The 27,043-nt window shown below is 38.9% G+C and overlaps 1 protein-coding gene across 1 annotated transcript in view; it reads right to left on the bottom strand.

Moving 5' to 3' along the window:
• The window catches only part of CACNA1D (calcium voltage-gated channel subunit alpha1 D), a 209,333-nt gene extending 182,596 nt beyond the window's left edge, over positions 1–26,737 (bottom strand). Inside the window, exon 1 of the mRNA XM_017820002.1 lies at positions 26,659–26,737. The gene's annotated coding sequence lies outside the window, so the exon portion shown is untranslated. The remainder of the gene's footprint in view (positions 1–26,658) is intronic.
• Positions 26,738–27,043: the final 306 nt, after the last annotated feature.

Raw genomic sequence — 27,043 nt, 5'->3', positions numbered from 1 at the left:
AATATCATTGACTTCCATGAGATCTGGTATTTCTTTCAATCCAGCCACATCCAGTGCTAAATAATGAACAAACCAGGAGGTGGGGCAAGGAAGGGAGGACAAGGGATTGCAAGAGCACAAGAAAAATCAGCTATTCTAGGCAGAAAAGAAGGATAAGACCGATATGGATGACTAAGAATGTCAAAAGAGTTCTTGAGGAAAAATAGAAGGTATATGACACATATAAGAACATGAAATCTGAAGAGGATTAAGAGAATTATGAAATGGAACTGGAAGACTGTAAAAAAAAACCCAAACCCAATAACAGCACTGTGTAAGGCTGCCAGAATTGACAAAGTGAGAAGATTGCAAAGAAAGAAAATAAAGGGCCTCAAAATATTGAAGTGATATGAGAATCAACAAGGAATTAGCTACTGAGCTCTTAACAGAACCTGTGCATGAGAGGACTCAACAAAACAACAAGATAAAGCTAGAAATGTAAATGCCCACTTCTGTTCAATATCCATGCAATAAAGTGAAATGCCAGAAAAAAGAACACAGCTTCCAGAGGAGGACACTGTATAAAAAAAAGATTTTAAGAGCAATAAAATCAGCTATAACCTTTGTGCCACCTAGAATAACCAATAACACAGAGAAGCTGTGAGGCTTATTTGTGACAAATATACTTGAAAGAAAATTCCAAACAGCAGTGGCCCTTTAACAGTGATTTTGCAGAAAGAGTTGAAGATGAACACAAAAAATAAACTAAATCTGAAAGAACCAGGAAAGCAGAGATGACTCATTATAACCTGAGTGTCCAGACTGATCCTACTGATATTAAAGCACAAGACAGTAACCAGGTATAGCATCAGGAAGAAATAAAAAGCATTCCATAGCAATCAACAATGGGAAAACCTTTACAAATACAGGATGATTCAAACTTCATTTTCCAACTTTACTTTGAAGTGAAGTCAATCTGAGACAACAGTTTGCAATCTCTCCCTAGTTTCTGTTCTTCTTTTTCCCCCCAGAAACCAGTGGCTCACAACTCAGGCAGAACCAATGGAGAGCAGCAGCAGCCATATCCTCAATGGGAATCTTAGTAAAACATGATGGTAGATCTGAAATAATGGGTGATTAAGGATCAGTCATGAGCCCTCCCCAGCACCTTAAAATAACCCCAAACCTGAAAGATCTTCACACCAGGGTATTTACCTTATATTCTACCAGATTTTTGCATAAAAGGTCAGCAGGCCCATCCTACATCCGATCACTGGCTTTAGATTTAGCAGCATGAAGGAAGGAACTCACTGTCTTAGATTCACAAGATATTATAGACAAAATTGAAGAATATAGTATTTTTTTGTAACTTAAAGTTAGTTTGATTAAACCTTTTGTATCAAGTAAGTAATTTAGTCAGCCAGAGAAAAAGAGAAGCTACTGCATTCTTTGCTTCTCCACACCTGAGCATGCAGTGACAATGCTTAATTTCTTTGATTAATTCAAACATTTTCTGCCATGAAGAGGTTAATGAACTCATGTCTGAAGCCTAAGAACTGCCAAAATAGGCTGAAAAATACATTTTATCTAACTATTCTCTTCATCAGATTCAGAATACTTCTGCCTGGATTCTGCACACTAAATAAACTCAGCACTATGCAACTCACATTTCTTTTTCTCTGTACACACCTGACCTTCTGAATGCACATTCAAACAACCTTTATGTCATTTTCACCTTAATGTCATTGCATGCTGCTTAATATAAATATCTCTGGATATGCTTCTTACCTCCTTACTGCCCTTCCCCTGACACCCTCCACTATCCCGTGTTTCGGGCTGTACTGAAGCTACTATAGATGCTCTGGTTGATGACATTACATTAAAGAGATCCATGCCAAAACTCTTTGGCCACCACCATCCCTGCTGATGTCAGCATAGCTGTAAGAACAAGGCTAGTTAGCTAATTGCTTTACAGAGCAGTCACAGGCAAGGCAGCACTTGGAGCCAAGTGTTTTGCTGGAGCAAGCAGGCAAAAAGCCCTGGAAGACGTTGATTCCACGGGGCCAGAATTCACCCCTTGCAGTGACAGCACGAAGGTTCCTGTGTGTGCTTATGAAACCAAAGAATAAGGTTTCTGTAGGTTTGCATCCCACCCGAGCACAACAGTAGTTGTCTGTATTTTATATATCTGGATATGTAATTTTATGTATATGGATTTTGACTGCAATCAATCTGATGATTTGTGGGCTCCCCAAACCAGTGGCTTTCATTGCTTCACATTGATCTTATCAACATCAGGACAGGTTATGCATTCAGGATAAAGTCATGGAATTACTGAAACCAGAGGGAGCTCTGCTGCTAATTTATATAGTGTTAGGACTTAACTTTCTGCTGCAGGAACTATTCCAGCAATGTAATGAAGATTAAATGGAAGAGAACTCAATGATGTTAGATAAAAAGTCGGTGACAGTGCAGTGAACAAGGAGGAGGAATTCAGATTCCTGTTTTTAATAGTCTTATTTATATCAAAGAACATATTCCATGTCATGATAGATTCTACACAATATAAAAGACACCTTGATCCTATGGTTTGCAATAGAATCACTACTAAAAGTAATTATAACTAAAATCAACCTTTGTACTTCTTTTACATTTAAAAATGCAGTGCAGTACTTTGATAAACCAGAATGCTCTACTGAAGGACCATTCTGAATTCATAATCAACTCATGATGGTTTTGAGTTTCCCTGAAGATCAATTTGCTTTTGCAAACTACTTAATAACTAGTAAGATGTTTTGTTTTAACTTGTCATCATTGGACCTCTAAATAAACCACTATAAACCTTTAAGCAGTAATACTTAAATAAGTAATACTATCACCCCAACTTGCATTCCTGTGTCAGAAATGCCAGTGCTTCAAAATCATCCTCTGACCACTGACCACTGAATTAACCACTTCAAGAGAATAAGTTTTCAAATTCTTACAGAAGCCAAGTTACTTTTACCAAAAAAGTAAGTCATTTTAAGTCATTCATTAAGTCATGTTTAAAGTCATTCTCCGCTGCTGCAGGGTTTTCTCGTAAGATGTAAAACTTAATTGTTTCAAAAACATTTTTATTTCTCAGTGACATATGCTTGTGGTTTCATGATGTGAACAATACAGTGTCAGATATTATTTTTATATTTTCCAAGGACAGTTCCCCAGCTTGGAAGGAGAATTCAATACTAAAATTCAGCTTGATGGAAAGAAAGCTGAATTGTGCCAAATCTGAGCAGTGTAAATGAAAGGACCAAGGTAATTATATGTCTGTCAGCCTGATAGAGATCCTGGGCAAGATAATAAAAAAGTCAGCACTGGAATTTTTAAGTAACAATAAGTAAGGAAGGTAATATAATTCATACAAGTTGGCATAGGACAATGGAAAATTAATCTTTCAGACCATCTTGCCACTTTTTTCCTTTTAAGAGGTGTTTTAATAAAATAACTTCATTAATATATTATATTTAGATTTCTCTATGGTATTTGACATGACCTTTTGATAACTAAAAGAGGATGGTATCAGTTTGTTATACAATGTATGAAACGCTGCCTGATGTGCCTTATGAACAAAGTGTAAACTCTGGGCCTGCAAAGGACTTTGCACCACTGAATATTTTCCTAAAGGCTCAGTTCTCTTTCAGTCATAGCTACTGGACATGCTATAATGATTCATTCATAAAATTACATAGATCAAAATAGACAGTCACAATAGTCTCTAATGGGCTTAAAATCTACAGGTCTATACTTTATATACTGTCATGCAGAATCACTGTTAAGTGAAGATCATTCTTTTACCATCTTTCCAAGGCACAAATTAATGGTTCAGGTATCATGCATCACACATTCAGATGCTCATACTGGAGACAGGAAGGACTATTAGTGGGCAGGTAGGATTGTGTCATTTTTACAAAAGAAACTGAAATTTCTTCTTTAAACTGAACCTTTGGTTTGCATTTTGACTTTCAGAAAATAAATAACCTTCGTAATGTCATGAATTAAGAAGGAAAATGAGAAAAAGAATTTAATAGATCAGTATAGGAAATGCAATAATTCTGATAGACATATAGACCTTCCTTTGCATTATATTAATGCATCAGTATCTCAACAGAAACCTTATGTGTCATTACAAGCAGATATATTTATCTTCTAGAAAGCACAAGTCCTAGATCTTTGAAGATTTTGTGGAAAGTATTCAAAAACATCTAGGGAAAAAAGGAGACCGATTCTTGAACAGAGCTCCTCCTAGAAGGATGCAGTAAAATTTTTCACCTTTACATTAAATCATTTCATTTCAGCCTAGCAATCAAATATTTGTCTCAGACCGTGAAACTCTGGTATAACAACAGATCCCTATTACAAAAGCCAAGCATATAAACCACAAAAGGAACTACCCAAAGTAATTTAGACATGCACACAGAAGCTCAGAGTGTAACTCAGGGAGCACAGGTCTCAGACAGACAGCATTTCATTCAGCTGAGCTAGGGGGAAGTAGAAGAGCTACACAGCATCAGAGGCAAGAGGGAAAAGATTTATCAGCATTAGCATAAATAAACCTGAGTCAAATGACAAAATACATGTATCTGTGTGCTCTGTTAGGTTAAAGAAACTTTGCATTTGTGAAAAATACTGAGAGCTTTGCTGTGAGAAGGTGTTTCTCTCAGGCTGAATTGCCACTGTTGAAGGGGTTTCCATCTAGAAGGCAGAGACCTCCTTCAGAGCACTCTCTGATCCTTCAGCTGGGCGAGCTTTCCTTCTTAATATGTTGGCAGCCTGGTACAAAATCCTTTTGACTTTGGCAGGTTTGCAGGTTTTGTGCTTTATTCATGCATGATTTATTTATAGAGTATCTATACTGCATGGTACTTTAATTACTCTTTGGCTTTTTTTTTTTTTTAATTACTTTCTTTAAAGTTCTTCTAAATTTACTGTGATTGCCTAATTCGTTTGGGGCAGGTACCTCGGAAGTAATTTGTTCCCAGCTCTGGAAGTCAGAATATGAACTGGACTTTTGCAGGTGCCTGCAGCTAAAGGTGTGGCTCATGGCTTTGCTGGAGACTGTCTGCATCAGCAGGTCAGAGGCAGCAGGATTTACAACTTAAAAAATGCACTGAAAGAGGGGGAAGGATGTCATATGACAGCGAGCTGGGACATTCTCCTTTAGTGTTTAAATTGGCCACTTCACTCACAGTGCTGAAGATACAAGCTGATACATCTGTGCACATTAATGCTGAGCTAAGTTAAATTGATTTTCAAAAGATCACACACTATGTATTTATTATGCATATTACACTTTTCTTAAAATAATGTTAAAATCCAATTTTCACCAAAATTATGATCACACATTGACTGCAAAATTGACTAAAAATAGCTTCTTCATATATGACATGTTTAATTCCTTTTACTCCTGAAACAGCCAGAAGAATAAAGTGAGTTGATTTCCAAAAAGTAGCAAATTGTTGCCTTGTGATCACACCTTTTTCCTGTTCCCAAAACAGCTGTAGTGCTGCTTCATCTGCTACTGCCTACTCTCATTTCCAAACTCACATTTTAGTGGTCACAGCACTATACATTTGCAGTGGAAACAAAAGACATTTTCCTGAAGGCATCTTTTAGAAAAAGCTTTTTGCTGGACAAATTCAAGAAAAATCTGGGAAAAAAAGAAGCACCTACTGAGCTTCCCAATCATTTCTTCATAAATTTAGTACTGAAAAACTGAAGTAATAAAACCTTAGAAATAGGCCTAGACAGAAAGCACTTAAATATGTACAGGAAAAATAAAATGTGACTAAATTATTCCTTTAGTTTCTTAAGAGTCTCTTTCTGACAATTTTATACACCATGAACACTCCTTTCTCCAAAAAACAGTTTCATATGTGTTAGGGAGTCAATCAGTGTGAATAGGGTTAACACAATGGATGCCAAAATAGGGCTGATCAGTTACTATGCCTTTAATTGCAGAATTGTTGTGGCTGTATTTTTCACTTTTTTCAAACAAAGGAATGTCCCACCGAGCAATCTGTCATCTGGATACATCATCAGTTCTTTCCCATTGACAGCAGTTATTTAAATCTGGGAATTAACACAAAATTGCAGGGTTTAAATTCTCTATCAGCTGTTAATTAGTATCTATTGTATCTAATAATTCTACAGTATTTTTAAAGCAGATGTTGTCTATGTGTTTTCCATTCTCTTTTTCTACTCTTTCACAAAATAAACAAGACTCTCATTCAGTTTATGTGTATTTGACAATACTGAGTGTAAAAGAGTGTGAGGGAAATAATAATCCATGTTATCATACAGCCAATTCACAAGAGAAAAATGTCTCACAGATAAAGGGACACACGTGAATGAACTTTTGTTAGCTATTAAATTGTTTCAGAAAAGTTAAATAACTACTTATTTTTCCTGCCCCTCAACTCCTCTCTAATCATTGTGGCTCTTTGTCAGGTCATTCCTCAAACTGCATTCACAGCAGCAGGTACAGCTGGCACCTCACTGTGTGTGTGTGATTTTGATGTTTAGTTCACAAGAAAAATCCTTCTTCCATTTGGCTTTCTGGACATTGTCCCCTGACCATAAAGAGAAGCCTGTATTGAAGACACTAAACATTCTTGCTCAGCACAGCTCCTACCAGGTTTTATCTGGACTAAGACTTCATGCAGAAACTTGTTATTAACTCTGACACCAGTGAAGCCAGTTTGAGAACTGGCCATTTTCATTTATCCTAATTCTGAACTGGGTTAAGAACTAGGCTCAAAATCCCAAGGGACATTTGACTTGGAGCTCACCCTGCACATTAGTCTGGACTGGAAATACAATGTGCAAAGAGCTGTGCAGTAGTCACAAGAATTAAACTTTCTTAACTGCCTTAGAGGAATGTCTCAGAAAGTTCCCTGAGATGGTTTTTGAGCTCAGCTGATGAAATTATTGCCCGACCTGAATAAAGCTGCTGTTCATAATCAAGAAAATGCAAAACTCCTACAGAATTGTATTTTCCAGGAGACAGACTGACTCTCACTTCAGTAGCAGCGTGGCCTCAACCCATTACTATGAACAATGGCACTGGAAGGTTCGCTGTGTGTAAGAAATAAATGTATAAAATCATCCTTTTTCCCTGGCTACTCAGGGAATACGTTTGTACATCCACCCGTTATCACACACTAGTCAAGCACAGTTCCACAGAGAAGTGAAACAGATGTTTGTCAATTGGTATTTGTAACTCACTGTATGGCTTGAATGGCATTGTCAAAATACATTTTCACTCTTATGGCCCAGGAGCATAAGAGTGACTTGAAAGCTGAGCCATCACGTTCTGTGGGATTTTCAATCAGAATACTATAAGATGGTTGTAAAAGACATAACCAGAGTTTAAGCCTGTACATTTTCTCAAACATAAAGCACTAAGCATTTTATATTAAAATATGGCAGCATTAGGAAACTCATGTGAGTTTATTCCTTTAAAGTTGAGCCAAAAATTCCATATTATTTGTGTGAACACAACACAGCATTCCAAACTCTTTTGCACACTGCATACAGTGCATAGTACAACAGTGGATCTGAGAGCTGTTAAGAGCAGACAAGGTCAACAAAGAATTCTAAACATAAAAACCAGAAGGATTATATTTCAGAAGAAAAATAGTTATGTGAAGATTTACCTCAATAAAATGACTAGATTACCTTCATCTGCCTTCGTCATCTGAGAAGGGTGTGTGTCTGTAAATACATGAGCTGCCACTATGTTGCAAGGCTTTATGCAGGGAAAAAACAGTAAGCAAGGTTGGGTTTGAAACTGAAACAAATAGAATTTGTATGAGACTGATTTTTATAAACCAGAAAAATATCCCGAAAACAAAGTTTGTCATAAAACTGTATTTAACTTCAGAATATTTGGGATAACACTCATGTATTTCACTTCAAGCTACACAGAACAAATATATAGATTGTTTCTCAAATATCAAATATGCACTTGTTAAAATTAAATGTTCTGAACAACAAGGATCCTTTTTCTGTTCTTCCGCACTGAAATTCATGGGGAAAAGAATAAGATGGCTTTTCCTTGGAAGAAATGCCTCTAAATAAGGATACCAGGTCTTCACTGGAGAGACAGAAGAGTCTCAAACACTTCAGGGAATGGAAAACAAGCATCTTGGTGGTGGTTGTCCCAGTTTCCACCTATGCCACCAGAATAATCCAGAACCTGAGTGCCTCTAGTTTCCCCCATTCCTTCACAAGCCTGTTTCAACCTCATACTGGTGAGGAAATGGAGTGGGCTGACCTACAGAATCTTTCCCTCACTAAATTGCAATTCTGTGCTCTCTGCAGTGATGATGAGAGAGCTAATTTATGAATGGCTGGGTCACAAGAGAATTAATGTACCACAGCAATGGAGCACGATATGCAGATCGGAGAGGGAGGAAGAATGTGGAGCTCAGCAAATCACTTCTTTCTCATATAAGCTGATGCTCAGCTTAGAGGAAAACCACACTAATGATGCAGCTGATGTCTTGTTAGAAAACATCTGAACTGTGACCAATTTTTCTTGACAAGAATTTTTATTCTGTATAAAAAGGAGATGCTTAGTCATATGGAAAATAAAGACTAAATCAGTGATGGAATTTCATTGAATGATGGAATTTCAAAAAGGTAGGCTTTTTCTTTTATTATAAAGAAAATCTCTTAACAAGTCTATTGAACCAGCCCATTAATAAGCCTCTTTCCCATGAGTATCAAAAGAGAAGTGAGAGCACAGTGCCTAGAGGATAAACAAGGGTATAAAACCTTTCCTTACTGTTTTAAAATTCCAAGTTTCCATGTCCCTGCATAAGGCTGCATGTGTATGATCATGGAGAAATAAGAGTGACAAGCAACAAATATCCTCGACAATTTTTAGCCTCTTGCTGTACACAAAGGAAGGGCAAATATAGAAGAAAATGTAATGTGTCAGACATCAACACACTTGTTTCTCCCTGCAAGATACATGCTAGTTCTCCATAGGGAAATGTGCAGGGAAGTAATTCTCAGAATAGAATGATGATTTAATACATACATTTAAGTGGGGGGAAAGGGAAATGAGCTAAACTTCTTAGGACAAGTTTTAGCAGTACCAAAGTTGGTAAGTGAGGCCCAAGACAGGGAGACAGATGAAGGCACTGTTGTCTCCCACAGGTGTTTGCCACAGTCCCTCTGAAAATGAATTTGTAGTTTTCCCTTAGGTTCCAGTGAAAAGGAGGCTGCCAGAAAAAGGTCACTGGATGGAGGGGGCTGAGATAATATTCACATACCTGCTGTCTCTTTGCAGAGCATTTCTTTCCATGGCTTCTGGCTAAGCCCCATATAGGGTGTCTGTAGGAACCAACATGGATTTATGTGTTACCATATATACCAAAATGTCCTAGTGTCAAATACTGCCTCTGCATGCAGGGATGAAAAATTGTGTCACTTCTTGGGCAGAATAGATATATTTTGTTTTCTAAAGCTTTCTGCTTGATTTAACACATTGACTTCCTGTAAGCTATTTGGAAAAGTGGTACAAGGGACAAAAAGTCTAGAATTTATTACACTTATAGTTATGCTGCTATTTTTGGAAGTTTTTTTAAAGTTTACTAGACACTCAACAAATCAGTACTTTTTTATGCTTCAGCTCATAACTGTGTCTCCAAGAGCAATCATAATGAAATCAAAATGCTTAACACCCAGGTCTTATTACTCATTACTACTTACAACTTTGGTTGTACACTCAAGAAAATATGTGTATCTGTCTCCTGTACCTATTCTCAACCCAGGAGTCACTGAATCACCATGTATCTGCTCTGGAGGTGCTGTATAACTGCTCTTATTCACCTCTGCCAAGGGCTCTTTATGAATTCTTTATGTCACACTGCAAATCAAGAGTCCAGAAAAGCAATCAAGAAAACTCACATATGGATTTTATTACCACTGCCACCCTGCTCAGCAGGCTCCTAACCAGCCAACCTTTGTACTCACATCTTCTTCTAAATATTTCAAAATGCTTTACAAAAATGAATGGACTAAGCTTCTAATCCTCCTTTTTAATATAAATCAAAACCACTGCATTTTACGTGGAGATAAGATGAGGCACTGAGAGATGAAACAAGTTTTATTGCTATCGCAGGTCTGGGGTAAGAATAAACCCCCAAAATTTCTGCCTTTACCTCATCTGCTGTGATCTGCCCGAGAGTACAATGATGGTAAAGCACAATAAAGCAAGAAGGTTACACGGGTCTTTTCCCCTACAATTTCTTTTGTGCATAAGCTTCATGACAGCAAAATGTTGTAAATGAAGAGCTCAGAAATACAGAGAACTGTTTTAACTGAAGGCCGACACATAATCCAGAGAAGGCTGTTATCATCTAGTTTGCAATTCTGATTCTCAGAAGCTTCTCCTGGTGATTTTTTAGCTTCTTTAATCAAACCTGACTCAGAGAATAATGATATCACCCCCACTGCTGCTGTTCTCACTAGTAGCACTGTCCCTCAAAAGACTATTAATGAATAACTGGTGGTAGCTGTCAGCTCAAGAAATCAAGTGTTACACACAGTTGTAGAGACAATGTGTCTCTGTGCCTTCTTAATACAGTGAAATCTTGAAAGATGGAGGGGAGTTAAAGAGAGACAATGATCTGAAGAGTTTGTGCTGTTTCTTATGGAAAGCAGCTGGCAGCAGTGCTCCCCAGGGCAGCCACATCTGTGGAACACCATTCCAGAAACTCCCCAAATCATACCTGCTCCAGAGAACCTGAGAAGCAGATGCAAGTCCCGTGATATAATGCTGTCACATGTGAAAAGCAAGAGAAGAAAAAGAGCAAAGGCAGGTGATGCACAGTAATCTCTGTGAATCAACATCATTTCCATACAGTAAAGCAAAGGAAAAGTGGGATGATTTCAGACAAAGCAGGTGAACTTTTGAGTCATAAGCATTTTTATTCAAAGGTCATAGTAAAGAATGAGAGAAATACAGATCTCAGTCTTTGTGACAGGGAAGCACAGGAGATGAAATGAAAGCTTGTACCTTAACTTTGCTGACAGCAATGAGTTCATCTGTTTCTGGTATAACACATTTGAAGGGTCTTCCTTCAGTGATCCTGCCAGAGCTATTAATCTCCCTCTGGACAGGTCTAAGCACCCACTACTTCAGAAGTATTGTTCAATCCCTTACTCAGAGCAGAACCATTTTAGATCACGTAGCTCATGGCCTTGCACAGTCAAGTCTTCTTCATGTCCAAAGATGAAGATTTAATTTCCCCAATAGGTAAAAGGGGCTCAGCTTCATGAGGCCCATGTCAGTGGATATCTGTAGGCTTCTGACATCCCTCTGCACATATACTTTGTTTTATCTTTTTTAATATTATGCCTACCATTTTTACTTTGTTCAAATTGACACAGTGTTAATCTGTCACCACGGGAAGATATATGGTGGAGCTAAAGGGATTACAGTTCCCTCTTCTTTAGCATTACCTGGTCACATGGCACAGTGAGAGCCACACAACCACCCACATGCTAATTGCATCTGACTGGAATCAGGCAGAGGCGATTCCCGGAACCAAATCCTTGTCTGGTATAAAATACCAGAGCATATTTGAGATGAAACAACTTCTGCCATTTTAGAAAAGCTAGAGATCCAATCCAAAAGGCATCTTCAAAATTTGTTTCTGCTGTCACTGAAATCAAAGGGAAACTCCACAGCATTGTTACTTGCATTGCTGCAACATCAGGTACATGCAGGCAGGGAATGGGCACTGCAGTATGGATTCATATCTAGCCCCTACATTATTTGTACTGTGGTAATGTCAGAAATGTTGTGGGCAGCATCTGTGGCACACAGGAATGCAGACATCCTGCTCCAAATGAATTACAGTCTAAAATATTAATGCCTACATCATCCACTGACACTTCTTTACTACAAGCTAAATTTTCTCACTTTTAAGGCTCCACTCTTTTCCGCTTTACAGTACAAAATGCCCTGTTTCTTCCACCTCAGAGGACACTGACCTTACCTCACCCAACGCACACAAAATTAGGTGTCGTTAGAGGGAGTGATCTAAGGGGTCAAAGTTGATGGCAGTGCTGGAATGGCAATGAAGTATCGACCCTCTTGCTGACAGCGTTTTTCCTTCTCAAATCCTAAACTTTTCCACACTTCTAAAAGAAGAAGGTAGCCCCCAGAGAGGAGTCCTTCCACCCCACTGAACAACTCACTCAGTGGCACAACTTCTAAGCCATAAACCACTTGAGTAATCCCACTGCTCAACACGGGATAAAAGGAGAAAATAGCATTAAAGATTTACAGTAAAGAACACAGCAAACTCAAATGATAGCTGTGCCATTCACGTCATTACAGCTAAGGGTTTGTCAGCACTTTCATTATAATGCTCATTTCTCCACTGTCACTCCAGGCTAAAATTTGGCAGAGCATAAAACTTAAAGCCCAGGCAGACACAATAAGAACACAACAAAAAGGAAAGCAAAGGTTTCAAGGACAGCATCCTAAGATACCTTCACATGTCAGGAACAAAAAGTATCTCACAAAGCATGATGCAAGAAGTTAAGTGGGGAGAACTATCCCTTCTGTCATTAACATGGTGTGATAGAGAGGGGATTGCACAGAAAGCACAGTGAGATATAGTGTTATGAAACTACTATGAATGGCTTAAAAGATCCAGAAGGGGAAGTATTAATATGGTAATTTAAGTCAAATTTATGCTGCAGTACAATGGAAGTAAATAAGGTAGAAAGAAAAGGCAGACCACACACAAATATTACATCTGAACAGTAAAGATCAGGCTTCACTTTGGGAATGCAGGAAAATATGTCTGCTTGGACCAGTTTGAGGAGTAGCAAATGCCCCTAATATGAGATTTCTTTCAAGCAGTGTAGAGTGCCTCTCTCCCTTTTTCCTTTCAGCATTGAGATTGTTGCTCCAGCATTCCAAATGTCCAAAATACAAGAAAACAGGACTGAGCACAGGACCACCTCTTGCAGTAACAGAGCTAGGCAATGCTAAGGTAAAGTGTGCACAGATTACAGTATTAGTTATTATTTTTTATATTTTTTAAAAGTTTTTTAATAGGTTTGATTAATTGAAAATGGTAAGAACAACAAAGATAAAGTTACTGTTGCACAGACTTGGTGCATTGGATGGTTTCATCACTCCCCATCTTTGTCAGTAGGTGCTGTGGGACTTAGCACAAGCCATTTTAATTTTGTTTCAGCATCAATGAAGATGTTTCTTATCTTTAAAAAGCACTTAGAGATGAACTGTACTATCTATGCAACATATGATTGCTATTATTATCTCAGTAAATTTTTATGAGGATTTGAAGAATTCTAGTAAGTAAAAAAAAGAGGGTGCTTATTTCTCATGTTCAGAATTAGTTACAACAAAGATTGTAAAATAACAACAATATAGGTCACCAAACCCCATTGACTTTGTAAGGGTCACATCTTCCTTCACTTCATAAATGAGTGAAGGTTTGGACTGTGGTATTCTTCCAGCAGCTTTTGAAGAAGGGCAGCTGTGCATCCTTCATAATATATGTTCAAGTGTTTGAGAAAGTCTATTGGCATCATTCTTAAAGCAGCACAACTGCTGAACATGGAAAAACTACACTGCTCATCTTAGGAGAGCTCTGANTAAGAAACAGGGTAATAAAAGCAATATTAAAACAGACACATGCCCACACAACATCAGTTTAATTTGGTAGCAAAGGAATTATTTTCACTGTAGTAATTAACACTGCTGGTGCTTCAGAACCACAGTTCTGTCGTAAGTTTATCAGATCACGCATGCATGTTAGAATATAATATTTATTGTCATTTAGCACAGAGAAGAGGTGGAACTCCACTCCCCTGCTTGCCAGGGAAGGGCACACTGCTTGCATAAGATACAGGTCACACATTCAAAAGCATTTTCCTGGCACTCTCAGTCTTTTTCCTTTGTGCAAAATGCTGATGCTTTCGAGATTCAGTGATTTAGCGTGTCACTGCACCGTGTAACAGATGGCACAGGAGAGTAGAGTGAATGAACAATGACTGAGGGACCATGTTTCACTTCGTTCAGTGTGCAATCTTTCAGCATTTCTGACACAAGGCAGCTATTATTCACCCCCTTTAGATCAATCTGCTCCCTTTGTTTAACGCTATCCAGTTAATAGTGAGATACATCTTTTGAAAAATTAGGTGAAAAGTCAGTGCAGTATGCAGAATTAATGGGAAAAAGTCTTTTTAACCCTGAGGTCCTTATTTCCTTCTAACAGGATCCTAGAACATGGAGTATTGCCTTCACCATGCAGCTCCCTGAACCAAAGCCAAGTGTTTCCTGGACCTCTCCTTCCAGGCCTCCTCTGCAAGGCACAGCCCTCCTGTGTCACTGCAGGCCCAGCTAACACCTGAAGCAAGGTTTTTAGGTGGGGTTAAGCACTCTTGGGCAAAAACCCTAGACTCTGCACTGACCCTTTATACAAAGATAAAGCTACACGGAGATAAAGCTTATACAGAGTAAGGAACAGAGAAAATAGCTTGAAAGTCTTCAATGCAGCATTCACAGGGGGGCCAAATTTATCCACTCACTAGGCACAAGGAGCAAGGACAGTGGATTAAAAAAAAAACCTTAAACAGGAAATAGCTGCAATATGAAATGCAAAGGATAAGCTCTCCTCTCCTGTGAATTGGGGATTGCTGATACTCAGCAGCATTCCTACATGGTGTCAGACCCCAGGCAGCTGTTTCACATGTTTTGATGAGGACAGAAAGGAAAGGAACGTTAACATGGCAAGTGGATGTATCAGGTAAAAAGTAAATTATAAGCTCTTCAAGTGTAGGTATTAAAACATCAAGCTATGAAAAGCACTGCAGCGCTCTATAGTAACAGGCCAAACATTACAGTCTAAAAATGTTACAGAAATGTTTACATAACCGGATCTAAGGACCTAATCCAATGCTCATGGACTTCAGTGAGACTAAAAATCTTGATGCAACTTCTTTTTTCTTTAAATAATCCCTTGGAACTGTAAAAACAGTTCTGTGTTATGTATTTGGAGACCAAGGACTTTCTTCTGATAAAAATCCCAGAAAAGCCAATATTTTCTGAAGCTACTGCTGCCTCTGAAGGTTAATTAACACTGGGTTGATTTAGTTTTAAGGTGAAAAGAAACATGGGTTTTTTTGGTTGTAATTTCCTTTGATTTTAAACAATATGTTACTGATACACACTTCTTATGTGCTACACATTTTTTCTCACCTGACAGCTCTCAAGCTTTGATCATCAAGACTGCAAGAGGAAGCACACTGTGTAATAAGGACACAAATCCTACTTCAGGGAGAAATGTGGCAAAACACTTCTAGTTAGAGAAATAAATTTCCTATCCTTTGGGAAATTGAGGCATTTCAAAGTTTATTTTCATCCTTAGTGGATAAAAAATATTGAAACCCTAAAATGTTTGGTGAAATGTGGATTGCACCACCTTAATTGAGGAATATCAACCAGGTCCTGTTGAAATATTTTTACAGTAATATTGAAATATTACAGTACAGCTAAAAGTTTGAACAAGAAAAAAGATCCAAATGAAAAACAGGAAAGTTGAAATACAGCATTAAGTTTCATTTTTAAAACATTTTAAATGTTTTCCGTATCAAGTTCTTCTTCCATACTACTAGAAGATATTTTGAATTAGGTATTTTCCAACAGTAAAAAGTCTTTTTTTTCTACAGCTTATTGGAAATTTTAAATTTTATCAGCTTTCAAAGCAGTAAAATTAGATAGAATCACCTGAAGCTGCCTTGACATTTAGGAATGTGTCTGCACTTGCATACATTTTATAAATCATACACCCTGTGTCTGTGATCCATAATCAGGGAGGGAGGGAAAAAAAGAGACTAGAAAGAGCTGCTACTTTTTTAGTGTGTATGCCAAATTCATAGAATATAAAGTTTAAATGTGCTTAAAATGCACTGGACATTTTCTAAACTCAATATTTTCTATTAACAGGAAAAGGAATTACAATACCTCTCCTGAAAAGATATAAATAGGTACTTTTTTCTTTTTTACAAGGTTCATCCTTGTGAACCACTAAAGACACCTTAAAATTTGCTTTTATTCCAAAAATAGCTTCCACATCACCTTTTTTTACACGGTTAGTTTCAAAGCCTTAAATGACCTCCAGCCAGTCAGAAACGTGTCAAATTATTCAGTACCTATTACTTTACTATACTCCAGACCCAAAGCCCAGATTTTTTAATCAGAATTCTGAGCATACAGGAAACATTCAAGCATGAAGTCTGGGCAAGGTCAGCATGATCTCTGCCTGGGCTGGAAATGATGTGGGAACTTCCACTTGGTTGGTCTCAGTGCAGTTTCAAAACAGTGCAAAAAGGATTCCAGGGAAGCAAAGCTGTGGAGGACATTCGTCCTTAGCTCTGCAAGGTGGGAATCCTCACAGTGAAAGGCAGTATTAGCTTTTCCAGCAAGGCATCCCAGCTTGTATGAGGGAAAGCCTGGGAGATACAGGGATATATAACAGCAGCAAAATGACCTTATGGTGGATGTTTCATCCACTGTTTCGTTCCTGTCCAAGCCTTGTGGCAAGAGGAAAAGGAGCCAATTTCCTGCAGAATGCAGGGATAGGCCTGTTCCACCAGCTCCTCAATGGAGGGTGAGGGAGCAGAGGAAGTGCCTCTGAGTCAGGGTGAAATACAAACACTTATCCACAAATGAAAGGGGGAAAACAAAATTTTTCACAATAGTTTTGCAGTTCTTTTCCCAGTTGAGGGTTATATTAATTACTTCCTGAAGGTCATTAGAATAGATCTAAGTGTAAGATCCACAAAGTAGACAGGAATTACAGTGAAAAAACAGGAGCCAGAATAATCCTATGTTAGTATATACTTGGGGATTAAAGGCAATTTAACCCCTGTCATCAGTGTGGAGGTTGTGCAGTTGTAAAATCCCTCGCACTCAACCCTCCAGTACATTCTAAACCAACACCATCTTAAGGCTGATCCCTCAGCAGTGGAAACAGGCTGGTTTAAAGGCACCTTTGATACCCTGACACACAGGAAGATCTCGTTGCAAAAAAAAAAAAAAAATAGATATGGGACAGGACTTTGAAGATAATCAATTCACTGGAGGAAAAAAGCCTCCCAGGCTCTGGCAGGTCTTTCTCATACATATGGAGTGTCTGAGCATCATAAAATGTGAGTGAGATCAGTCAGCATGTCAGCATTAATGAATGAGGAGAACCACAAAGGAGAAGTCAAAGCATGAGTGCAATGGACAGTGACAGCTTCAATGACTTTTTTATCTCACAAGTTACAGGTGTGCTTTCTAAAATATGAAATGAAACTGAGTTAGAGAGTCCACAGTGCACAATTCAAGTCCTATGCAACATCAAATATAAGGAATCCATGAAAATTGCTTCTCTCAAACTAATGATCTTCATATACTCACCTGGAAGTGTGCATCGAGTCAGTGTGAGCAGCCCAGGATGAAATCAAACTTCAGCTACTTTTGCAAAAGCAAAAGACAGCAACTCCAGTGGTCAGCGAGGTACAGGAGCTGCAATAGTGACCACTCTGATGAACAATCCCCCGGATCTTTCCTAAGAGCAAACTGGCACCACCATCTGAAAGGTTGCTGAATTCAGCATAATTCTTTATCTCGTTCCACTCAACCATTTAATTTAAATGAAAGCATTCTAAACAACATTTAAGAACATTTTTCAGTAAGGAGATTTTTTTTTAAAATAAGAAAGAAATCATCATCATTTGAAAGGATCATTACTAACCCCTTCTACCTTGAAAACTAACTCTTTTAAATAAAACAAAAATGTATTCAGAGGACCACGAGGTTCTGCTCCTCCTTTTTACCTGTAAGACCAGTTCAGTTTTGATACTCATGTGGAAAATGTTCTGAACCAATTCGAGCTCAAACCCACTAAAGCCTAAAAATTATCTGGTCTGTGTTGCCCACACCCCTGATTTCTGGTCTGTAACGAGGATAGTACAATGTTTCAGCTTTGTTCTTTGACACATTCTTGTCCCGGTGTGAGTTAGTTGCCTCCGTTATGAAAAATTTATTTTCTGTGTTGTTTACTGCCTTAATATTCTAAAATTGTGGGATGACATAACAGCAAATCTGCCCTATCACAAACATCACTAAAGAATGGGCAGGTGTTTAGTCAAGGAAGAATCAACAGACACCAAAACTTATCATTTAGGTCTCTGCCTATTACATATGAAAATCTAAAATTATAGTTTCTTTTCTTGTACCATGCACGTTTCATTAAAAACAAAGCTTTATGATTTCACATAAATTCAAGATGCGGCAGAAAAGTTCTAGATAAAATTAAAATGTAAATTATTTTAACAAATAGACAAGAAAGGATTTTAAATTCTTTTCTATGACCATACCATGGAGTACAGTTATATATATTTAAACTAGAGTTACCAAGCTAGGTCCCCAGTTTTATTACAGTTGCTTGTAATGGGGGTCCCTTCAAATTAATCTGCAGCACACTAAACTGTTCAGTATGCTAAGATATGGAGCTAAACCTTGTTTTCACTGGGAAAAAAAATATACTGCAACAGATGAACTACAGTGTCATGCAGAATAATATTTTAACACTTGTTAAAGTGCTCGGTTTTGTAGGAATCATGTGTTGGAAAGCAGTACCCAAAAACTGGAGTGTGCTTCCTCCCTGGTCAGCATATCCCAGCATTAAACTGACCACTGGTATTATTCAGTAATACCTGGGAAATACCTGTGTATTCCTTTTGTGTACCAAGATATCTTAGATATGCTGCCAGGACTGGCCCTAAAAAACAGAGTTAGACTCAACCATTAAAACTATTGACCTTCCACTCTCACAATTTATACAGTAGGATGTTATATATGTATCAATAGATTCCATCTGATAAGACATTAGAGCAACAGAAAGCTTGTGCTTTTTTCAAATTGCTGAGAAGAATGACTACGGTACAAAGTCTCTCTTTTCAAAATAACAGCTGTCTGTACCCTGCAGGAATGATGAAGAAAAGAAATTGGGCTATTTGATTCCAGCAGGGGTTCAGCAAAAGGGATAAAGAGCTGGCAAATTTCAGAAGGCTGCCTTAACACATACCTGTTACCAGCAGATCTTCTGTTTATAAAACAACAACAAAAATTAGAGGGGGGGCAGCAGAGTGTGATGGTGTGACTTGTACTGACAAAACGAGGTGTTGATTCCAGACCATATGTATTGAATTCTCCCCCAGAAACCGAAAGAACAGTCACAGAGTCCATCTGGTCTCTGTAGTGCAGAATAAAGCCTCCTCTGCTCAGAGCACTCGGTGCAGCACATGTACACAATTCAGCTTCACCTTCCTGTAATTATCTTGGTACATTCCCCAGAAAGCTTGTCTTATCCACTAGACAGAGGCTAAGTGATCTGGGCAGACCCCAGTGCTGTCACTGGGCTGGTGGCATGTTAATGGGCAGCCCCACAAAGATGTGACAGGGCAGCCGAGCAAAAGGTTTATCAGGCATTTCCTCCGCACATTTCCCAAGCCACTGCACAGGCGTCAGCACTTAGTGGGGCTGATTCTCCCTATCTAAGCAGCCTTGCCAGGGCTATGACAGTGATTCCTGCTTGAAATGTTATTCTGCATTCCAAACCAGGCCAAGATTGCATTAACCATGGAGGAAAAGGATAGTCAATAACTGTCTGAAATTATGGCACATCCTCACTTGAGGAACGACTGGATCTAATTCACTGAGCTCTGTGATCCAAGGGAAAGGTGTGAAAGAAAGGTTGGTAAGCAATTGAGAATATATGCCCTGTATTTCCTTACATCTCTTTTGCCATTAATATACCAATAATTAGTGCTTTGTTATAAAATACTGTTGGGGCTGCCTCAATAGTCTTGTAGTTATTTAATAAATTACTCAGCAAAAGGAGTGGATTTAGCCAGGTGTCCACTGGTGAGGAGACTGCTAATTAACTGATATCCAGGCAGGCAGCAATTACCCTTCTCCTCCCAGACAAGAAGAATATCTCTATTCCAAATATGTGTCCAGAAAGAATTAAGAGCTATAAAACGTACGCCTCTTCCAGTAGGAAGTGATTCGAAATGGTATAGCAGTCAACCTAAAGATTTCAAATCATGTGAACTAAATACAAGACAAGATAAAATAAAGAATCTGTGCTTTATGAAGGGAGTGAACTGGCTTCAGAAATAAGTTTCCAGCTGGGACCAGATTGCAAATGCCTTTATTCACTCTGCGGGAGCAGTTATTCACGCGAACAGTCCCTGTAAAGCCAGGGAAACAAACTCACAGGAGCATGTAGTCACGACTGTGAACATGAAGCTTGCCATCTGACCTCCAAAAGCAACAGAATTTTGTGATGTTTTTACTGAAAATACCCCAGGGATGTTGGGGTTGTTTTTATTTTCCTTAGACATGGTTTTGCTGCCATTTTATGTAATATGTCTTAGGAGGAAATGAACCGATTTCATTTTCATTTATGGAGAGTTTTTCATTCTTACACATTGGGTCAAATTTACAGGCTGGAGTCTCAGCAGCAGATTTGTAGCAAACAGGATGCTAGGATTTATCAGGCTTGCACTCATTTTGGCTTTTGGAGTGTCCAGCCATAAAACAGACTTCCCACGGCCACCAGGGGCTGAGGCTCTGCTGCTGGGCACCCACCCACCTGCACATCACACAAGTGAGAGCACAAAGGCAACCAAAAGACTCCTCATGCCAAGCAGGAATCAGGGATCCCTGGAGCAGTGTCCAAACAGCTCTGCATCCTCAGTTTAATGACCCATGAGAAAAGGGATGTGTTTAGAATAGAGCTGTTCCGATTACAAGAGCTTTACATAAGGGCTGAAAGAGAACTCTAAGGAGCACAATTAGTGCCCTAAGGGGAAAATTTCAAAAGCACATATAAAATTTTAAGTGCCAAGCTGCAATAAGCAGTTGGAGCTAATATCCAACTCCAGAATCCAAGCCTAAGACAAGAAGTGATCTGGCACCCAAAGACCAGCAGTGAGGCTAAATACCAAAGGTCAAGGGCCTGAACCAGAAATGAAGATACAAGCCAAAGGTTGGGACTTAAATAGGTCTTGGATGCAAGCCAAAGGTCACAAAATGAGCACTTTCAAATAGCCACACACCTCATCTACTGACTAGTCAGAGAACAAATTTAGATGCTCCTCTAAATAGCACTGATGTTACCAGTGTGAGCATTCCCAGGATGACCACACTCACCATGGCTGTGGACTTGCTGGAAGGGTCAGCTCAACCATCAGTCCTTATCAGCCCACCACTGAGGTCAATCTGGGCCATCCAGATCCAGACTAAAGCTGGGAACAGCTCCCCTGGTTTACATAGATGAGTGAAGCCTATAACAGCCACACATACATTGGCAAAGTTTCCCATTGGAAAAATAAATTATGGAGATTTACAAAGTTCCTGTCTTGCATAAGCTTGGTGGAAGTGCAAAAAAAGGCAATTCCAGATGAAATACAAGGGAAAACTGGGCCCCAAGGAGACTGTAGTAGCCTCAAAAATCCGGGAACTAACTACAGGTCTTGCTACAGATCTACATTTCAGTTGCTTTTTTCCTCTATTACCCTTTTGCTGATTATATTTAAAGTCTATATACAGGCCCTGTTGCTACAGACATATAAGCAAGGCATTCTTCTTTGACAATTTTACAAGATAAACATTTTCCACTATTAGCTTACTTTTAATGAGAAATGCGTAACAAAAGTATCAAAAATAACATTTTTATGTATAAATTAAAATAATAAATTCATCTTAATGTCCCATTACACACCTCATTAGCACATCCTCTGGAGAACACTTGATGGCTTTGGGAGCATTTCAAGAGCCAGCACAATGTTGCTTAAAACGACAATTAAGAGAAATCTTAAATAATAATCTCAGTGAACAGTTTGTAAATAGCCCATTACCAGAATAGGTTTTTGCAGACATTAATAATTAAATTCTGACTAGAGATGAAAATGAAAAATCAACTTAAAGAAATAGAATATGGACAATTTCTTTATCTTCCTCTCTGATTTTTTTTGCCAAAGTTATAAAGAACTAAAGGGGATTGAAATAAGTTTAATAAGTCTCTCTCTGTTCAGCTGACATGATGATGATAAAAAACATTTGTACAATTACCTTCATTATGATGCATTTATTTTTTTATTTCTCAAAGTGTTTGACAAAATGCTCTTATTCTGGCAGTCATGTTTTCCTGATAAAGTAAGCATTTCAGTTACTAGCTTTCACTTGTAGTGCATTTCACTTAGTGAGTCTCTCATTGATTAAAACCAAACAAATAGTTATCACCCTTCACAGCTCTCAGCAGTTGGCTTGGGGCCACTAAGACAGGGAGAGCACTTTGCAGAAGTGTGACCATTACACAGGCACCATGAATAGCTTGGAGCCTATAAAAGGAATATCTGAGGTTGAATAAATGTAAAAATCCTTATATTACACAATATTTGGGGGGATTTTCTAAAGGAACAAGAAAAACAGGTTATTGCCCTTCTAGCTTCAGCATTCCCCACAGCTGTTTGTAAGCCAACAGCGTTGCCTGGCTCTTGTGTCACAGAAGCTCATGAATCACGTGGTGGCCCTGAAGAGCTAAATCTTAGAAGTTTAAACAGCCTACTTGGCCAGCTCCCCACTACAGCTGGAATTTAAGACTGAGTCCAAAAATAAAACAAAACAAAACAAAAAAACCAAACTCATAGGGGAAAAAAAGAAAAAAAAAAACCAAAACAAACCAAAAAAACAACAGAATATAACAGGAGAATCTTACAAAAATATATGCCCATGTTATAAATGTTATAAACAGTCCCCTTACCACATAAATATATTACAAAGACATGTCTGCCTCTTGAGACCTTCCTTCAGGCTCAACTCCCCTGCTCCTCAGTGGACACTCTTGCTACCAAGGGCTAAGGCAAAGAGCAGGAGGAACAGCCTTTCCCTCAGCTGGTCCCTCACCCCCTTCCATGCACTGCAGGTACACTGACAGCTCTCCTTCTGTGCCCAGTTAACCTCCTAGACATAACCACCCACTAGTTATCCATGTAACAACTCCATCAGGAAAACAGAGCTGATCAGAATTTTTCTCAGTCCAACACAGGATGTCAGTTTTATCTCAGAGTGAAAACATTTTATGGAGGCAATGTTTTGTTCTATCTTTTGGCAGCTGGTTTTGAATATCTTTCTGTTAGGGTGGACTCTGGCCCCTGTAGGACAGTTCATCACTTCTGGAACTCAGTTCTCCTGCTTGACAGGTCTTTTTTGTGGGGGAAGTGCCAAGCTTCCTAAAAATGCCCCGTCCCTGTCTGGCCAATGCCAGGTGCACACAGTGACAGGGGAAAGGAAAGCATGGCAAGCTTCACCCACCCATCATGGATTTCTGTGCCAGCTGTCATCAGCCACAGATTGTCCTCCCGGGCAGAGGAGGAGCTGGGCACTCAGGCAGGCACTGTGTCACCCCAGGGCTGCAGAGCCTGGCTGAACCTGCCAGATCTGGGAGGCGTCACACCAGAAGGAAAAAGCAAGATGAGATGTGGTCCTTCAGCTGCTTGTGCATATGTGCATTGTTTACACTGCAGCTCTCAAAGTCTGTTAGATTTAATTGTTTTGAAAATCACATGGCTTATACAGACTTTAAAAGAGGCAGTAATTCTGAAAATGGGAAATAGTTGTACTGACTGTGAGAGTCTTGAAAGAACCTACTGGAGCCTGTCATGAAAACTGGTACTCAAGAGGTGTTTAAATAATTATTTGAGATTATTACAATCCATTGTAGAGATGCTCATCAGCTCTTCAATCCTTACCTGACACAATCTATCACCTCTGCACAAACTCTTTGGATTCAACAGTTCTGTACACTAATTGCACATGCAAAACTAATTTTATTGTGACGTGCCTCTGGGGAAAAATTTCTGTATGAATGTAGTGGATGGTTTCAACATACAACATATTAGTCAGCTCTTTTTCCTTTGAAAACATGCCTAAGCAAGCAACCTAATGTGTAGATCAATCTCTAAAGTTACATTTATTTTCAAAATGAAAACTCAGTAAATCTGTACACAGAATTTTGTAGAAAGTTCTGCAGGAAATAATTGACTGCCATTTTGCTTTATGCACGTAACTGCACACAGCCCATCTGAAATGAATTAAATAAGCTGTTACTGCTTTTGTTCTTAAGTAACACATTACTACCAGATCATTTATTTTCTTACACCAGAGTCAAGGGACATGAGGTCCCAAAAAAAAAGGCTGCAATTGCACTTCCATCACAGCCCTCAAGGCCTGCCTGAGCTACAGCGGTGTCTTACCCTAAGCTCTGTCCTACTCTGGTTGCAAATTTCCACACCACTGTGTGTTAATGCCTCCCCTTGAAACGCCCTTCCCGTGCCACTCCTCCCACATCTTATCCACAGGGCTCCCCTGAGGATCTCTGGCAGACAACTTTATGGCTCCCTTCTCAGTGACTACAGCAAAGGAATTCTCCATCAGCCAGAACTTAACTGGTGAAAAGAAGCCAAATAAGAGCTTAGGATCTCATCCAGTTCATTTTCTTAGTCATGATGTAATTGAGCTTCCCTTTTCACCAAGTATGGTGACTCCTTCCCACTCCTCTCAGCCTGCCTTCCTCACCCCTTGGAGGAAAGCCATCCCATCCCAGAGCAGGTGAGTCTGCCTCCGAGTTTGATTTCAAAGCAGAAACACATTATGGACTCCTGACTCCAACTGAGAGACGCAGAATTTAGCACACAACACACATTCAATCCACGTGGTTATGTCACTGAATACTCTTGGACGTGACACAACCTGAGGAAAGCTGACGAAGCAAAGAGCAAGAGATCCATGTGCAGGAAGGAACCGGTGCTGTGCCCGAGGTCTCTGGCTACACCTGGGTATGTTCCCATTTGCAGCCCAGCCCCAACAACAGATGAGCACCCAGAGAAGGTGGCACTGAGAGGCCCGAGGACACCCCCCCTGCCAGAGCACAGCAACCCTGGGTGCCTGCTCCTGTGCCATCATAGCACCACAATGCAGCTGCTGCCCTCACCTTCAAAGGAGATTTTGTGATACCTCAGCAACCCACCAGCCCTTCCCTGGAGCAGTGAAATATCCTCAGAATACCTACTGCTTATATTGTGCTTCAAAAAAGTATTTCAATGAAATTTATAATGATGAGTGAATGTATTGTACTCATTTTATGTCTCGGAAAATGAAGGCACAGAGAGCTGAAGTGGTTTAATAACCTATGAAATGAATGCAGGTTTACTAATTCCCATTCCTCTGACACTGGAAAACCCAAGAAGCATCAAAAGCAGCTCAAATCACCTGGCTGTTCTACATTCTATTTGTTCTCAGTCATGTCTGAAAAGCTCCAGAAGCTATTTACTCTCAGAATTGTGTTGCATCTTCTTTATTAGTACTGTGCCACATCAGGAAAAGACTATTGAAAAATACACATTTGGTCATAAAAAATTTATCTCACCTATTTTAAAGATGATTGCCCTGATATGTGCATATTTTGCAAGAGGGTCAGCTAAAAATATGAAAAAGGAATTCTGACTTGCTATTTTACAGCAAGGCTTCAAAGATAAAGAGCATAGAAACCTACATTTTAAAATTTATGTGACAGTCTCAGTATTTAAAGGGCTAGATACATGGAGGCATCAAAAGTGGCTCAGGAACAAAAGGATGCTTACAGGAAGACAAAAATATAAGCACACAATAATGCCATAAAGCTGACAGAGTATATTTAACATAGATAACTCAGTAATTAAAAATTGGCTGAGTTAAAAACTAACATAGTTCTACCAAGGTAGCTTTCTCAGGGTTCAAGGTTTCTATTGTGATACACAATTATTCCTGATGTATTTCTCACTGTAGAGAGCAGGACCTTGTTAATCTAATTGTCTTGTTTGGGTCTTTTTTTAACTGTGCAGTCTAGAATCTATACAAGAGGGCTTAGGGGAACAGGCTACTCTGCTTGTGATAGTAATTGAATATTTTTTTCCTAATGTTATTATATCAATAAAACAGAAACTACATGCAAAATGAAATTAGCAATTGAAAATCACTGATCACCTTTGCTACTGCAATATTTTGTCCAATGGATATTTGCTATATAGTTCATTTTCAGCAATGCAATTAGCACTATCAAATATATTTAACAGCAGGCCTTGAGGCTACTGCTGGATAAAATATCACAGAAGTGGCTAAAGATGTATGTTCAAAGCCAAATGTGTTACATGAAGCAAATCAAGCAATAAAAGTCAGGCTGTAGATCTACATCTAATGTACCTACAGAGCCTGCCATCACTGAAAGGCTTGTATTCAAAAATCAGTTGTATTTCATTTTTTCTAGAAATTTAGTCAGGAAAAACACATTACTGGATATTTATGCAAAATGCAGGGTCTCAGGAATAACATTTCCTCTCTAGTTCTGATTTATGTCAGTGATAAACTTCTCTCTTTATGCTGTCAGTGACAGACTAGAACTGAGGGTGAACACGGTACAATTTCTGAGCTGAACCTCTGCGCTCTCATTACAAAAAAGTTCATTTTACCTGTCTAATTTCACTACCTACCTTCATCAGAGAAGAGCTGTCATATTTTGAAGCAAGTTCCAGCAATTTACATGTTTCAAGCTGGCAGGCAATGTCTTCCTAGAAAAACTTGCCACCCTTCCACAACCTCCTGTGAAACGGCAAACCAGGTTAGAAAGATAGAGGAGATTGGATTACCTGTCTGCACCAGATCATTGTTTCTAGGAGATAATCCATAAATGATTAATCCTTCTAATGTTATTGAGCAATGTAAGGAGGGCTGCCTGTGACCTATTTCACCCTCTTACACTGTTGTTGTGGGAACAGCTTTATTGTATAAATTGAATATTTTCAGACTCTTGTTTTTATTGAATCGTAACTGTAATTTAATGATTTCTCTTTGCTTCTTTCAATGTTTTTTTTAGCA

Source organism: Lepidothrix coronata, unplaced genomic scaffold, assembly GCF_001604755.1.
Source record: "Lepidothrix coronata isolate B3197 unplaced genomic scaffold, Lepidothrix_coronata-1.0 Scaffold78, whole genome shotgun sequence".
Taxonomy (NCBI): Eukaryota; Metazoa; Chordata; class Aves; order Passeriformes; family Pipridae; genus Lepidothrix; species Lepidothrix coronata.
The sequence above is the reverse complement of the archived record's forward strand: the minus strand, read 5'-3'. Positions and strand labels throughout refer to the sequence as shown.